Consider the following 14,376-nt stretch of genomic DNA (forward strand, 5'->3'; position numbering starts at 1 on the left):
CCTGCCTGCCCCCTGTGAGGCTGACGTGCTGGGCCTGGATCTTACTCACGAAGACAAAGCAGGCAGGAGGCTGCGTCTGTGACAGATATTTCTTTCAGTTGTGCGGACGAGGCGTACGTGCGTGGGAGGGTGTGGAGAACGTGTTGCTAGGAATTGCTCCACTGCACCAGGATGAGAAAACACGCACACCACCAACAAACTACTTCCTAACTTGCCTAGGTCATCTTTGCTGGTGGAACCCCTGGCGGGACCTTTGTTTCTTCTTTCCTGCTAAGCGTTTCCAACTTTTCCCCTTTATTTCCGGAAGCTCTATTTTTTTACTTTTACTATATTGGTCATATTGTTCTTATTTTCCACTTTCTGAGCTATGTCCTAAGGCCAGTTTTTCCGAAGCATGCTCATCCACGTATTTGCTAGACCAAAAACCACTCTAATGGGCAATGGAGCCTCTCCTTAGAAGACAGACAGAGTTACGGGCTTTTCTCTCTTATTCTAGCCTAGAATCATAAGCAAACAAACAAAATGGAATAGAAAAGAACCAAACAGAATAGAATAGAATAGAAAAGTAAAGTAAAATACAATAAAACACCAAGGAAAAGCCAGTCTGACCCTGCTGCCAGGGACAATCCCGTGGACAGGTCAGGGAGGGGAGAGTAGGGGTGAATGGAGGACTCGCCGAGGTGGCGTGCTCCCACTCCAGGGTTTTGGGGACCAGAGAAGGATTCACAGGTGCTAAGGCAGCTGCACCCCTGAGCCACAGGGAAAAGCTATGGAGGCGGGCGGAAACACTCAGAGAGGAGCAGAGAGCCGCTTCTGGCTGGACGGGGCCTCGGACCAGCCTCAGCAGTTCGGCCCCCCCGGAGCTGTTCCAGACGGAGCTGAGACCAGCAGCGAAGCCGGGGGGAGAAGCCACCTGGCTGGCGAGCCTTCTGCATGTTTTGCCGAACCCAACCCAGGCTCCGCTTGAGTTCTCTGTCCACAAGAATGTCAGCAAATCTTAGGAAAAGTCTAGCTGATATGAGCAAGATCATATCGAAGGGATGTATCCCCTGTGCAGTGAGAGCCGGGGGGCAAGTGGTCCGGAGGCGGGGCTGTGATGGGGAGTGCGGGCCTGGGTGGCTGGAGGAGCGAGAAGGGAAGCAAAGGAGGAGCAGAGATGAGAGGGAGAGAGACGTGGGGAAGGGGAGCTGGGCAGAGGGGCGAGACCCCCCCGCCCTGGGGAGGGGATGAGGGCACAGCTCCTCTCCCTCCTGGGATCTCAGCTTCTACAGATTTGCTGTCGGAGCGAGAGAGCAGGTACTCCAGCGGCAAGGACCGACGTGACCAAGCAGGGCTAACCGTGCCCTTTCCGGGCTGATTCACTCGCTACCTTAGCTTCAGGAGGAAACCGCGCAGGGGGACAGAGGGGCTCTGCCTCTCAACCAGGGCAGTCGGACTGGCTTTCAAGGGGAGTGAGGAGATGCAGGGGGTGTTTCTGGTGCCCCACCAACTGGAGATGCCATGGCGATTGGTGGATAGGACCACGTCGTTAAACACCCTGCGATCCGCAGGTCAGCCAGCCCTCCTGCGAAGTGTGAATTGTGAGAAACACTGGAAAAACACAGTGCAAAGATTTGGGCTGAGGGTAGAAAAGAGAAACTGAAGAAGGTGTAGGGTGAGAGGAGAGGGGGAATGTGGAGGTGCATCTGGACAGATGCTTTGGGTGCCTCACGAGTGGGGCTCAAGGCTGAAAACAGGATCACGCATCATTTCTGCTGTAGAAACAGGACTTTGAATAGTATGGGAGGAAAGAGGGCAAGAGGAAGGGAAGCTGGTGAGAAATAGACGACCTCGGCTCCGGGTAGGGTAATTCTGTAATAGAGCATCTCCCCGTCCACTCCACTCACTGCCTTTCTCCACCTTCCCTCTGTCCAAGCTCTTTGCGGATATTGACATTTTTCTAAATTGTACCCGAAGTTCTGTTTTTATTCTGGTGTAGCTGAGACAGGCTGGGACCTGGGAAGCTTGGCTGGGACCTGGGACCCTTTGCTGCAGTGCCTGCACCTGGACACACCTCTCCTTGAGCAACAAAATACAAAGAAACTGTGTGGGGCTAAAAATACCCCCATGCATGCGCAGTTGAGGCACATTCTGGACCCCAGATATACGAAGAGACCAAAAAACCCAACTGCCAATTTTGAGGAGCCTGGAGCAAAAACAGGGTGTCGGGAACAAAAGCAGGGTACTGCGCACGCCCCCTGCACTCAACACCACCTAAGGGGGGGACAGAACACCTACGCCAGCCCTCTGGCCCGAGCCCTGGACGCACCCCTACCCTCACCCCATAAAAGAAACAAACCTGACCCCCCCTCGGGGAGCAGGCAAGCAAGGGAACCTGCTGTTTGCTCTCACTCCCCTCTGCCTCAGCAGGGGCCCCAGTAAAGCCTTGCCTGACTTTCTTGTCTGGCTTCTGATCAATTTCTATTGATTGCAGAAGGCCACGAACCCTGGTCGGTAACAGTGTTGCCAACAGAGCGGGAGATGACCACCAATCAGCGGACAGTTTGTTACTCACAGAGCCCAAGACGGGGGTCACACCACACCATGCGGGGACCGCCCCGGGGAAGCACCGGGGTCAGTCAGCGGGTAGAGGCAGAGAGGGGAGAACAGCGGCAGGAGACTTTATTGTGGTTTACAAGGGACGGAATGGGAGAAGCAGGTAAGCAGGCCGAGCATTGGATGGTTTGAATAATTCCCGCAGGCTCTGGGGTACGTGGGTGGTCTCTAGTTGTCTGGGACCCAGCCCTGGGGGGGCTTTGGGGTAGAAGGATAGTATCCCCGACTTCAGGAGCCTGGTAAAAGGAAACAAGAAGAGTGTGGGGCTTCCCTGGTGGCGCAGCGGTTGGGAGTCCGCCTGCCGATGCGGGGGACTTGGATGGTTTGAATAATTCCCGCAGGCTCTGGGGTACGTGGGTGGTCTCTAGTTGTCTGGGACCCAGCCCTGGGGGGGCTTTGGGGTAGAAGGATAGTATCCCCGACTTCAGGAGCCTGGTAAAAGGAAACAAGAAGAGTGTGGGGCTTCCCTGGTGGCGCAGCGGTTGGGAGTCCGCCTGCCGATGCAGGGGACGCGGGTTCGTGCCCCGGTCCGGGAGGATCCCACGTGCCGCGGAGCGGCTGGGCCCGTGAGCCATGGTCGCTGAGCCTGCGCGTCCGGAGTCTGTGCTCCTTAACCGGAGAGGCCACAGCGGTGAGGTGAGAGGCCCGCGTACCGCAAAAAAAAAAAAAAAAAAAAAAAAAAGGGTGTGGACCCAGGATTGTCTGGCTTGCATTCAACGGTGTGGACACCGTCTCAGGAATCAGCTAACGCTGGGGGGAGCATCCTTCCCTGACACCTCAAAGCCCCGAGATGTCAAAGCATCACAGAATACAGAAAATGAACAACATGATTAGTACAGAGACCAGGATGGCGACAGAATGTTGCTCGGGAACCCACCCCCCAGCTGTGGCAACCCTTTTTCCCCTCCTGGCCCTCCCCCTAGGGCGGGTGGGTACATCCCCTGTGCCCATGCTGCCTGGCTTCCGCTAGCCCAGCCCAGTCCACTGGCTTCAGAGGCCAAGTGAACATCACTGGTGAAATGTGGACCTCAGGACTCCTATTTCAGCTTCCTCACCCCTGATTCACCGTGCAGACATTTCTTGAGCAGCCCGGCGCTGAAGAGGCACCCGGGTGAGTCCCAGATGGAGTTGATGGGCCCCATTAATGGCCTCACTGGTATGAAACCTTCATAAAGTAACTGTCCAGCTCCTCTCTTCCAGGGCAGACTCCCTGACCCTGGGTTGTCTTTGTGCCTCGTTGTGACCAAAAGAACAGCAGATGTCACGTTCTGGTTCTGAACCCGGGCTTCAGGATGCCTGTGTCCCAACCCTGGATTCAGGAACCAAATGAGCGTTGACTGCTATACGCTGCGGAGGGTTTTAAGGGCTTTGACCCTAATGTGCAGTTGCTCAAATCCTCAGACGCTCGTGAAACTTGCGAGCCTGGTCAGAACAGTACCTCTGTCACCAGGCTATGGGAGGATGCTTTCAAGGTGAAGGTTTTCAGGTTATGGCCTTTGATGGCTCTGGAGATGCCGAGGCAGCCTAAACAAGGTTGCTTCGGTCCAGGATCAGGCATCTAAATCATACTTGCTCTGTGCAAAGTGGTCCTATTGCAGGAGGGGCCCCGAGGCCCAGCTGACTGCAAGAGGAGGGGCTGAGCCGGGCCTTGAAGTCAATCTGTGTGGGACCAGATCTGCTGCAGAGGGGGAGGGGCCCTGTCCCATCACAAGACACAGAATGGGGGTAACAAAGTGGTGGTCTGGACCATAGCTGGGGCCTGGGAGCTTATCCCGAGGCCTGGAGGTGCAGGAAGAAACTCTCATTGAGCTACACAGGTGCTGGGCTTGCTCTCCACGGCGTCTCCTGAACGACCCACTTATGCGTGCTAATAACTACAGATGCTCCCATGGCGTGGGTAATATTACACCCCAATCTCACAGAAGAGGAAACCGTAGCACACAGTGCCAGGTGGCCCTGAGTGGTGGCCACGGGACAGGAGCCCAGGTCCAGCCTGGCCCAAAGACAATGCCCGTTCAGCTCCACGTCTCCTGCTGGGTGCACAGAACGCCAGGGTGGGGAATCCAGTCTGGGGGGCCAGGGGGGCAGCCCGGGGACTGCAGCCTTTCAGGAGGAAATGGCACCCAGGCAGGTAAGGGTGTGGCCTTGGGACCAGGCTGGTCCAGGCCCAGGTCTTGCTCCTAGAGACGGTGGGAGGGGCAGGTGAGCCAGAGGAGGGAGCAGGAACCATGCAGGGAAGGCCAAGCCCCAGGCGGGGAGAGACGTGGGCAGCAGGACACATCGAAGATGGGAACCCACGTGCCGGGAGGAGTGGGGGTTCTCACTCGGGGTCAGGATCTCAGGAGGCCTCGTAGACCTGCCTCGACCCCTCTGACTCCTGCCACAACTGGATCTGCAGGTGACTGGCTCGTCCCACGGGTGTAGCACCAGCATGAAAGTAATCACTGCTGAGCAGCCCTGCCTGAATATCTGTTCGCCCTTCTTCTTTTCTATCAGCAGCCTGCATTTTAGTGCAGCACCTGGTGGGCCTGAATAAATCCTACATTTCCAAGCTGCCCTTGCACCTGGGTGTGGCCATGCCTGTACCTTCTGGTCACCAAAATGTAACTAAGAATGAAAAGAGCATCTCTCAGAACTGTTCTCTAAGGAGAGTGAGCATGTCCTTTTCGGTCACCTTGTCCTTCCTAGGGGCTAGACTGTGGACGTGATGGCTGGAGCCTAAGCAGCCATACTGGTCTGTGAAGTGTCACCTAAGGAAGGCAGGCAGCGGAGTAGAAGCTAACAGCTCTGGCTGCCCCTCTTCGGATCTCTTTCACGAGTGAGAGTGATAAATGTGCATCTTGTACGAGCCACTGGAAGGTCTGAATGTAAAATAAGTACATTTTATTGCAGCAAACCTCATCCTAACTGAATCTCTGGGTTTATTATTCCTTTTTCACTTTCAGACTAGGGAAATGTTTCTCTCTCACTGATCCATTCAAATCAGTGAAGCCTTTATATGGGATTGGGGAAATGGCAGTGGAGGCTGTTACCTAAATTAATTATCTTCTCTTGTTTTCAGTGCTAACTTTTTCTGAAGAGATGGTTTTAGGAGTTGAAGCAATTGACTTTTTAAACCCTGCTTTCCATATTCAGCTTTCCAATTGTGACTTGAACGTGTTACCCCAAGGCTGTTCGGAGAAACTGGATCAGTACATTTGGCATACTTTAACCCAGATGCACACCCTCCTTAATGACAGCAAAGAGGCTCACTTCCCCCCAGCTGCAACGTCCAACAGTTTCTAAAAAAGATCCAAATAAAATATCATGGAATCTGAGAATGGAGGGTTTTTTTTTTTTTTTTTCAGCCCAACACAGACCAAAAAATTCATTTGAACACTTGTCAGCAGATATAAATCTGAAACAGACTATAAAAGCTTCTCCGTGTGCCCAGCTGGACACACCACCATTCTAAGTCCAATGCCAACCAGAGCCTTGTCATGTTTTCTCTATTTATCCTCAAATGGGGGTGGGAGAGGCTAGGGGGCAGCTCTGTGTTTAAGGTGATGGATGCTTTCATGGCTCTTTCCTTCTCGGTCCTGAAACGTGGCACCTTCTGGTGTGGTCGGGGCATCCTGGGTCCCAGGGGTGCCACTGTGCAAACCACAAAAAGATCTGCTGAAACCCCAGCTCCACGGCTGGGTGTTTGCATAACCTCCAGGGGTTTAGTTAACGCCTTTGCAGTTCCACATCCTCATCCGTGGAACTGGATAACAGCCGGCCTCTTAAAACGGTTGTGAACTGTTTCACTTGAGATAATCAAGTGAAAAACATGTATTCCCCTGATACATGTGCTATAGGCTGAAGCCCCTTTTGAGGGGAAAACAGTTGTTTTTTAAAACCTCTCAACAGTTACATGGGTGTGATGCCATTTAAGGGAGGGGACACAGGGGACAAGCTAATCCATTTAAAGCGGCGTCCAGGCGTGCAGAGTTTCACTCAGTCAATCTGAGTCTCCGAATCAGGGCTGGCTGCAGGCTCTCCACCTCTGCAAAGTGACAGCCCATCACCCCCAGAAGTCTGTTCCGTGGGCGAGAAAGGCTGGCCTGCCTTGGAGTTGCGATCGGTCTGTGGCTTTCTGTTATTTCCCGGAGTTTCTCTCAGTGCTCGCCGTCAGCAAGCGGACGCCCAGAGATGGAAGCCCTCTCGCTTGGGAAACCGCCTGAGCAGAAGCTGTGTGTTTCATCTTCTCTGGAGGTGCCACTTCCCGACTGTCAGTTTCGGTCTCCAGATCTGCTGCAAGAACGCCAGCTCCACTGATAGCGGCCTTATTGAATTTGTTTCCACGCCTACGTCAGGGAAACTGGAAAAGTTTACTTGTGTAAATTATACCGAAAGCGGGCGTCCTGGTGGTTGCTGCGTTAGCTTGTCATTTACGCCGAATCTTGATGGTTCATGTTGACACTGGACGGAGTGATGCCTCTGGAAGCCGTGCTTTTATGCTTCACGTCACTCACGCCTTCTCTTAGGCTTGTCTTCCTGCTGGTTGGAAGGAAGGGAAACACTCACGCACAAACACGCACACACAAATATTTGAGGTGTCAACGTGCTTTCGGGGGAGGGCTGGGGTGAAGCCAGATGACTGGCAAAATCTTCCCTTTTCTTCTTTTTCAGAGAAGTTGGCAGTTGAATTGTAAACAAGGCTTGTTGAAATGGAAAATCTCTGGGCATAATTAAAGTCAATGAAACTCGAGCCTGTTCTCAATGTGTTTCTTTTATTTTTGGAAACTTTAATTTCTTAAAAAAAAAAGGCTGGAAATATGGAGGAAATAAACAGTAGATTTAGAGTGAAATGTTAAATAACCGTACTTTTGAGATGTAAGGCCTAGTGCATGTTTGCACATACACATTTGAGTTTTCTGTCCTGCAGAGACGGAGTAATTTCACCTCACAAAGGGCTGCCGTGTTGTAAAACCATACAAATTGCAAAATACCGAGTCCTTTCTTCTTCCCTCTTTCCTCCCTTTTATGAAAACTTCTACGAAAACTTTCCCTTCTCTTAGCTGAAAGGTTCCTAAAAATAAACAGTCCCAGACCTCAAGTGTTACCAAATTGGATGGCTATTGTGGCACTTCTGGGGAAATTTTCCGTCATCGATTTTAAGACTATTGCAGAGATTTTCAAGGACCTGAAAGATTTTGCAATCAAATTTCAGAATAAACATGAGTAAAGACTGTGGTATTAAAAGCATGGTATGAATAAATTAACACATAGGTAATAGATGTATCCACAAGAAATAATTTCCCCAATTACTTATTCTTGTATTTTCTAACCTGTCTGATATTTCACATACTTCACATATTATTTCACATACTTATTTACAAATATAAATATGTAACCTTTATATGATTTCCAGCATCCTCTTTGAGCAAAAGCAAGAGAAACAATTTATTCTAGGAGAAATGTAATCCATTGGTTTAATGAACGTTGTTACCTCTGAACCTTCTTTTTGAGACTGCAGGCTGGTAAAAAAAAAAATGTTTTGTGAATCAGTTACATTTTAGATTAAATGAAGTATTAGCACATTACATACAAAATTCCACATAAACGAAATGAACACACTTAAGGAGTCTGGAAATACTCACCGTATGTTGGAATATTGAGGTCTCCACTTCAGCACTATTAACATTTGGGGACGGATGCTTCTGTGCTGTGGGGGCTCCCTGTGCCTTTTAGGGTTTGATCAGCAGCCATGGTCTCTGCCCTCGAGATGCCGGTAGCACCCCCGCCACCAGGGTGACAACGAAAACAATATCTCCAGGTATGGTCAGTATCGCCTGGGGGACAAAATTGCATCTGATCAATAATCACTAGGGGTGACGCACTGTCAAACTGAAAAGTGGACTGTTTTTTCTTGAACGATGTAAATTGTTCATGACCTGTTTTTGACTGTTGTTTGTTCCAGTGCGGGAAGTGGTCTTTCCCATCGTTCCTTAGCGAATATGCGCTGATTCCAGGCCTGGCGGCCTCATCTGTCTGTGATTCGGGTTTGAAGCAGTGCAGGGACCTTGCCTGTTCCCTACGTGATGCAAGAGCGTAACGATTATTCCTTCACTTACTGTCGTTCACTTAACAAGGATCTAGGAGACACGTCTCACATTGCCGGGTGCTGTGGAGACACCTCAGTAGACACCCGGGCAGAAGTCCGTGCTTTCATGGCGTCTCCGTTCTGGAGGCTGGGGATAGGCGGGAGAGATGGAGGAGAAAACAGAAAACAAAAGGTGGTAAGGGATATGGAAAAGAAAAGGAGGCTGGGGTAAGGGGAGTTTAGAAATTCAGGAAGCGGGGACGTCGTGAAGTAAACGGGGGGTCCAGGTGGACTTCATTGAAGAGGTGAACATTGGAGCAAGTCTCCTAGGAGTGAGGGCCTGAGCGATGCTGTTGCCTGGGCAGGGGTTTCGTGACAGAGGAAGCAGCTTGTACGAGGGGCCGGCGGGGGCACATCCAGATGCCCAGGGCCAGCAAGCTGGCCAGCCGGCAGGGACAGCTATGGGATGGCTTGTCCTAGGACATGAGGGCAGAGGGTCGGCCGGCGGCCAGGTCGCGTGGGCCTTGCAGTCACTCGAAGGACATCGGCTTTATCTCTAGGAGCAACGGGGCGGAGGCCCACTGGCGGAGGAAGGGCGCGAGCTTGCTCATGTTTTAACAGGTTGTCTGCGCTGTCAGGTGGAGCACAGGCTGTCGGAGGGTAAGGATGAGGCCGGCAAGGACACCGCCACGGGCCCTGAGACCGGAAGGGACAGCGGCCTGGAGCGGGTAGACTCGGAAGAGGTGGCAGGAGAGCGAGAAGGAAAGGGGCCCGGTGTGAGTGCAGGGCTTGGAAGCCCAGCTCTCCCCCGGGCACAGGCGGAGAGGCCAGAATGCCGCTTAGTGGCTCGGGCTCATGGGTCCGAGAAACTGGAACTTGGCTTTGTCTCATCTGAACGTTCCGGGGACGGTGTGGTTTGGGGGCGCTGGCTGCCTTCCGGAAGGTTCACCACGTACCTTATCCATCACCTCCGCTTCTCATTCTTTCGCCCACTCCCTCCCTCAACACTGACTGACCTTCCCGGCTGTGGCCTTCAGGATCCTGGCAGGGCCATCAGGACAGTGGATTATTCAAGGGGTTGAAAGGAACAAAGGTGTCCAGGGTTTGGGGGGCAGGGCCCTGAGTCTCCCGCTCCCCAGCCGTGCTCTGTCCCCCAGCCCTGCGGGGGAGGCGCGTTCCCCGAGAGCTTCCACATCTGGACAGAAAGCTGGTTTCAGAGAAAAACAAATACCGTATGCTAACACATATATATGGAATCTAAAAAAAAAAAAAAGGCTCTGTAAAACCTAGGGGCAGGACAGGAGTAAAGACGCCGCCGTAGAGAACAGACTTGAGGACACGGGGAGGGGGAAGGGTAAGCTGGGACGAAGTGAGAGAGTGGCACGGACATATAGACACGACCAAGCGTAAAATCGATAGCTAGTGGGAAGCAGCCGCATGGCACAGGGAGATCAGCTCGGTGCTTTGTGACCACCTAGAGGGGTGGGATAGGGAGGGTGGGAGGGAGGGAGACAAAGAGGGAAGAGATATGGGGACATGTGTATATGTATAACTGATTCACTTTGTTATACAGCAGAAACTAACACACCATTGTAAAGCAACTATACTCCAATAAAGATGTTAAAAAAAAAAAAAGCTGGTTTCAGGTGCCAGGGCTGGGTGCGGTGGTGACGGCACTGCTGTAAGTGTGACAGCCTCGATCCTGGTCACAGAGCCCTAGCCTCTCCATCAGGAGCCCAACTCCTACCAGGGTACCAGGACCCCATCGCGAACTTGGCCATCAAAGTCTCGGCCGGGGCTCACTTACCCTGTGCAATCGCCACGCCATCCTTAGGCGCGATCATCCTAATTAGAAGATGAGCAGAATTGTGAATGTTTCGTTAAACACTGACATTTGATGCCGGCATCACTTGGTTACTGTTCATGTTTACTTTATTGGTTAAAAAAGAACGCTCAGCTAATACACCCTATGAGAATCAACTGAAATATTGGATAATACGGCATAAAATGAGTCCTCATTATTTTCTATTCATGTACCTGCGGCCAACGCGCTGACTTACGGGGTGTCTGGAGCCAACTTCTCTGCACAATAAGCACAAGCCCGGGACTTAGAGGAACGAGGGCTCAGCCTTTTCCCCCCTAATTGACAGAAGTTTTATTTCCTAGTGTGAAACGAAGGGACCCTTGCTTTGTGATGACTCAGAGAAAGTAAAGGACATGGGTCACTGGAACCCTGTAGCGATGGCCACGGGAGAGGCTTGTCTTTACTGAACGTGAGTCCCCCCTCGCGGCCGTCTCACACAGGTCCACATCCACGGTCACGGCAAACGGGATCTAAAGAGACACTTTTGGTACCTTTTGGGTATCAAACGTGCTTATTAGTACTGAATAAAAGGAAACCCATCTTGCCTTTCCAAGGCTTTATCTAATGGGAAAGCAAAAAATACTTGGAGAAGAAGACATTTCCCAATCGGCCTAGCAGGGACATTAGGACTTTGGAATCCACAAAGTCCGGTTAAGACCCCTGGCAGCCCCAGCTTGAGTACAGTTGGTTTACAATGTTGTGTTAGTTTCAGGTGTACAGCAACGTGAATCAGTTATACATACACATATACTGTTTTTTAGATTCTTTTCCCATATAGGTCATTACAGAGTACTGAGTGGTGTACAGCAACGTGAATCAGTTATACATACACATATACTGTTTTTTAGATTCTTTTCCCATATAGGTCCTTACAGAGTACTGAGTAGAGCTCCCCGAGCTCTACAGTAGGTCCTTATTAGTTATCTGTTTTATATATGGTAGTGTGTATATGTCAATCCCCATCTCCCAGTTTATCTTAGTGAAGTGAGTCAGACAGAGAAAGACAAATATCATATGATATCACTTATATGGGGAATCTGAAACATGATACAAATGAACTGATCTACAAAACAGCTGCAGCCTCTTCATCTGTGGGGTGAGGCTGTCACAGTGGGTGTGGGAGCTCTTCTCCACTCCTCCCCGGGCCCTTTTCCGCCCTCTCTGCCTTCTAGGCCCGTGTGGCCCTGGACCCCTGCCCTCCGGCTTTGGTTGGATCCAGCCCATGGGAGGTCATCTCAGGACTGGAGATGCCTCCTTCCCTGCCTCCTGGACCATCAGGAGTTCTTCCACTGGGGACAGAGCCTCCAAGTCCTGGTGACACCATCCCCTCCCTGAGCCTTTCAGACCTAGTCCCTGAGTGTCACATCCACTCTTTCATTCCCCCTTAATCTCGACGACACCATTGTAAATTGTTCCTTCGTGACGTCTCTTTGACCACTCCCGAGTGTACCTTCTGTTTCCCGCCAGCGCCGTGAACTGATGTACTGGCTTGTGAGATCAGGTAAATGAAGGCATGTACCTGTTTGCAGAAGCACCCTACACTTAGCAGGAACTTAATAAGCGTTAGTTCCTTTCCCGTAATATAAAGTAGCAAGTACAACAAAGAGACAGGACCACTTCTGAAATATTCATATTTTAGGCTAAGATCTTTGTGTTAGTCTTTTGTTGTTGTATAAAACATCATCCCAGGGTTAAGGGGTGAAAGTATTTCTCTACGATGTCACTCAAAATTGTTCCAAAAAACAATCAAAGAGTTCACTAAATTAAAACACAAACAAAACACTTTTTCCCACCACTAACATCGGCTTTGGCACGTCTAGGGGTGGCCTTTGGTGTTGTCGTGAAAAGAACACTGAACATAACGTCTGGACACCTGTTCTCCAGTCTTTCTTGAGATTTACTTACTAGGACTTCCTGAAATGACCTCAAGGTCCTTTTACAGCTCTAAAAATGTTATGAATTGGATACAACTTTATTAAGTTACCATAAATTCAGTGTGGTGTGGTGTATCTCAAGGTGGTGGGCTTCTTCTTGGAGCTGCTAGGATTCAACTGGTGTGACTTGGAAATGCTGAGGATGGAGCAGTGTAGACAGAGCTGGAGGGAAAGACCTTATCGGAGTTTGGTATCAGAATTACGTTGACTTCATAGAACAAGTTGGAAACCTTTCCCTCTTTTCTGTTGTCTGGTAAAGTTTATGTATGATTTGTGTTCTATTTTCATTAAGTATTTAATATAACTTATTAGTGATTTAAGCCATTAAAGCTTAGAGATTATTTTGTGGGAACGTTAAAAATACGGGTTCATTTTCTTTAATAGGTATTAAATAATTCATATTTTCTTATTCTTCTTGTGTCACTTTTGATATATTTAATTTCTCTAGGAATTTGATAAGTTTAAGTGTTAAAATTTATTGGCATAAAAGAGTTCACTGAATCTCCTTATGATTTTTAACATCTGTGAGATGTATAGTGATGCCTCCTTCTCCCTTTAGGTCTGCTGCTTTTTGAACCTTTACTTTGTTTTTTTCTTGACTTGTCTCCTCAGGGATTCATCAATATTATCAGCTCTCTCAAAGAACTAACCTTAAGCTTTAAAAAATTCTCTCTATTGTATATCTGTTAACAATTTTCTTAATTTATCCTCATCTCTAAAATTTTCTTCCTTCTGTTTGTAAAGTATTTCATTATTAATTTTTCTAACCTTATGAGATATATACGTAGCCATTTGTTTTCAGCATTGCTTTTCTAATGCTTGATTGAAAGTTTTAATTTCCATCCAAGCATGATTTGGCTGCATCTGACATGTGTTAATATATTATAGTTTAATTGTAATTTAGTTCAGAATACTTTCTCTATTTTATTATAATTTATTATTTGATCTATAGGTTGTTTAGAAATATATTATTTTCCGAATATATGAGATTGTTGCATTATCATTTTGCTATTCATTCTAACTTGTACTGAAGTCAGTTATATGCTCTATTATTTCAATCTTTCATATGTCTGAGATATTATTTATGGATTTGTAAATGGTCAATATTCATAAATTTTCTGTGTATGCTTAAAACGAATATGTGTTTTGCAAAAAATGACTGCAGTGTTTCATAGGTGTCAGTGAGGCCAATTTTGTCAATCATAAAGTTCAAATTCTGTGTACAAATGTACAAAATCTCCTAGTGATTATTCTGTCCACTTGCGTTATAAATTACTGAGATGTCACTGAGTGCTGATGAATATTTGTCTACTTATCTTTTTCCATTTGTTAATTTGTATTTTGAGGTATATTCTTACCTACATAAAATTTAGAATTATTCTGTCTTCTTGCCTAATAAACCTTTTATCACCGTGAAGTACATGTCTTTATCTGTTACTCATTTTGCCTAAAAACCTAATATTCCTCTATCTACCTGCTTTCTTTTAGTAGGTGTATGCATAGTGTATCCTCTTTGCCCTTTTATGCTCAATGTTTGTGTAACTTTACAATTCAGATAAATCAATTATAGCCAACATCTAGTACTTCTAAAAAAAATTGGGCCTGGTGATTTTTTTCTTTAAATTACATAATTTACTCTATTTTCAATTAATGTAATTACTGATAAATTGCATGTAATTTATTACATTGCTCTTTGTTTTTCATTCCTCCTGCTAATTCTACATTTTTCTTTTTTGTATTTTGCTTATTTATGGATTGAGTATTTTTTACATCATTTAAAAAATTTTTTAGTATTTACTCAAGATAATTCAAGATAGTAATCCTTGAATTATCATATCTAATGTGACTTTGTACTCTTACCCTTTCCTGAAACGAGTAACTTGTAAGTCTTCAGTTTTATGCACCCTGCTAATAGG

The sequence above is a fragment of the Physeter macrocephalus genome, chromosome 12 (assembly GCF_002837175.3).
Source record: "Physeter macrocephalus isolate SW-GA chromosome 12, ASM283717v5, whole genome shotgun sequence".
In the NCBI taxonomy this organism is placed as follows: Eukaryota; Metazoa; Chordata; class Mammalia; order Artiodactyla; family Physeteridae; genus Physeter; species Physeter macrocephalus.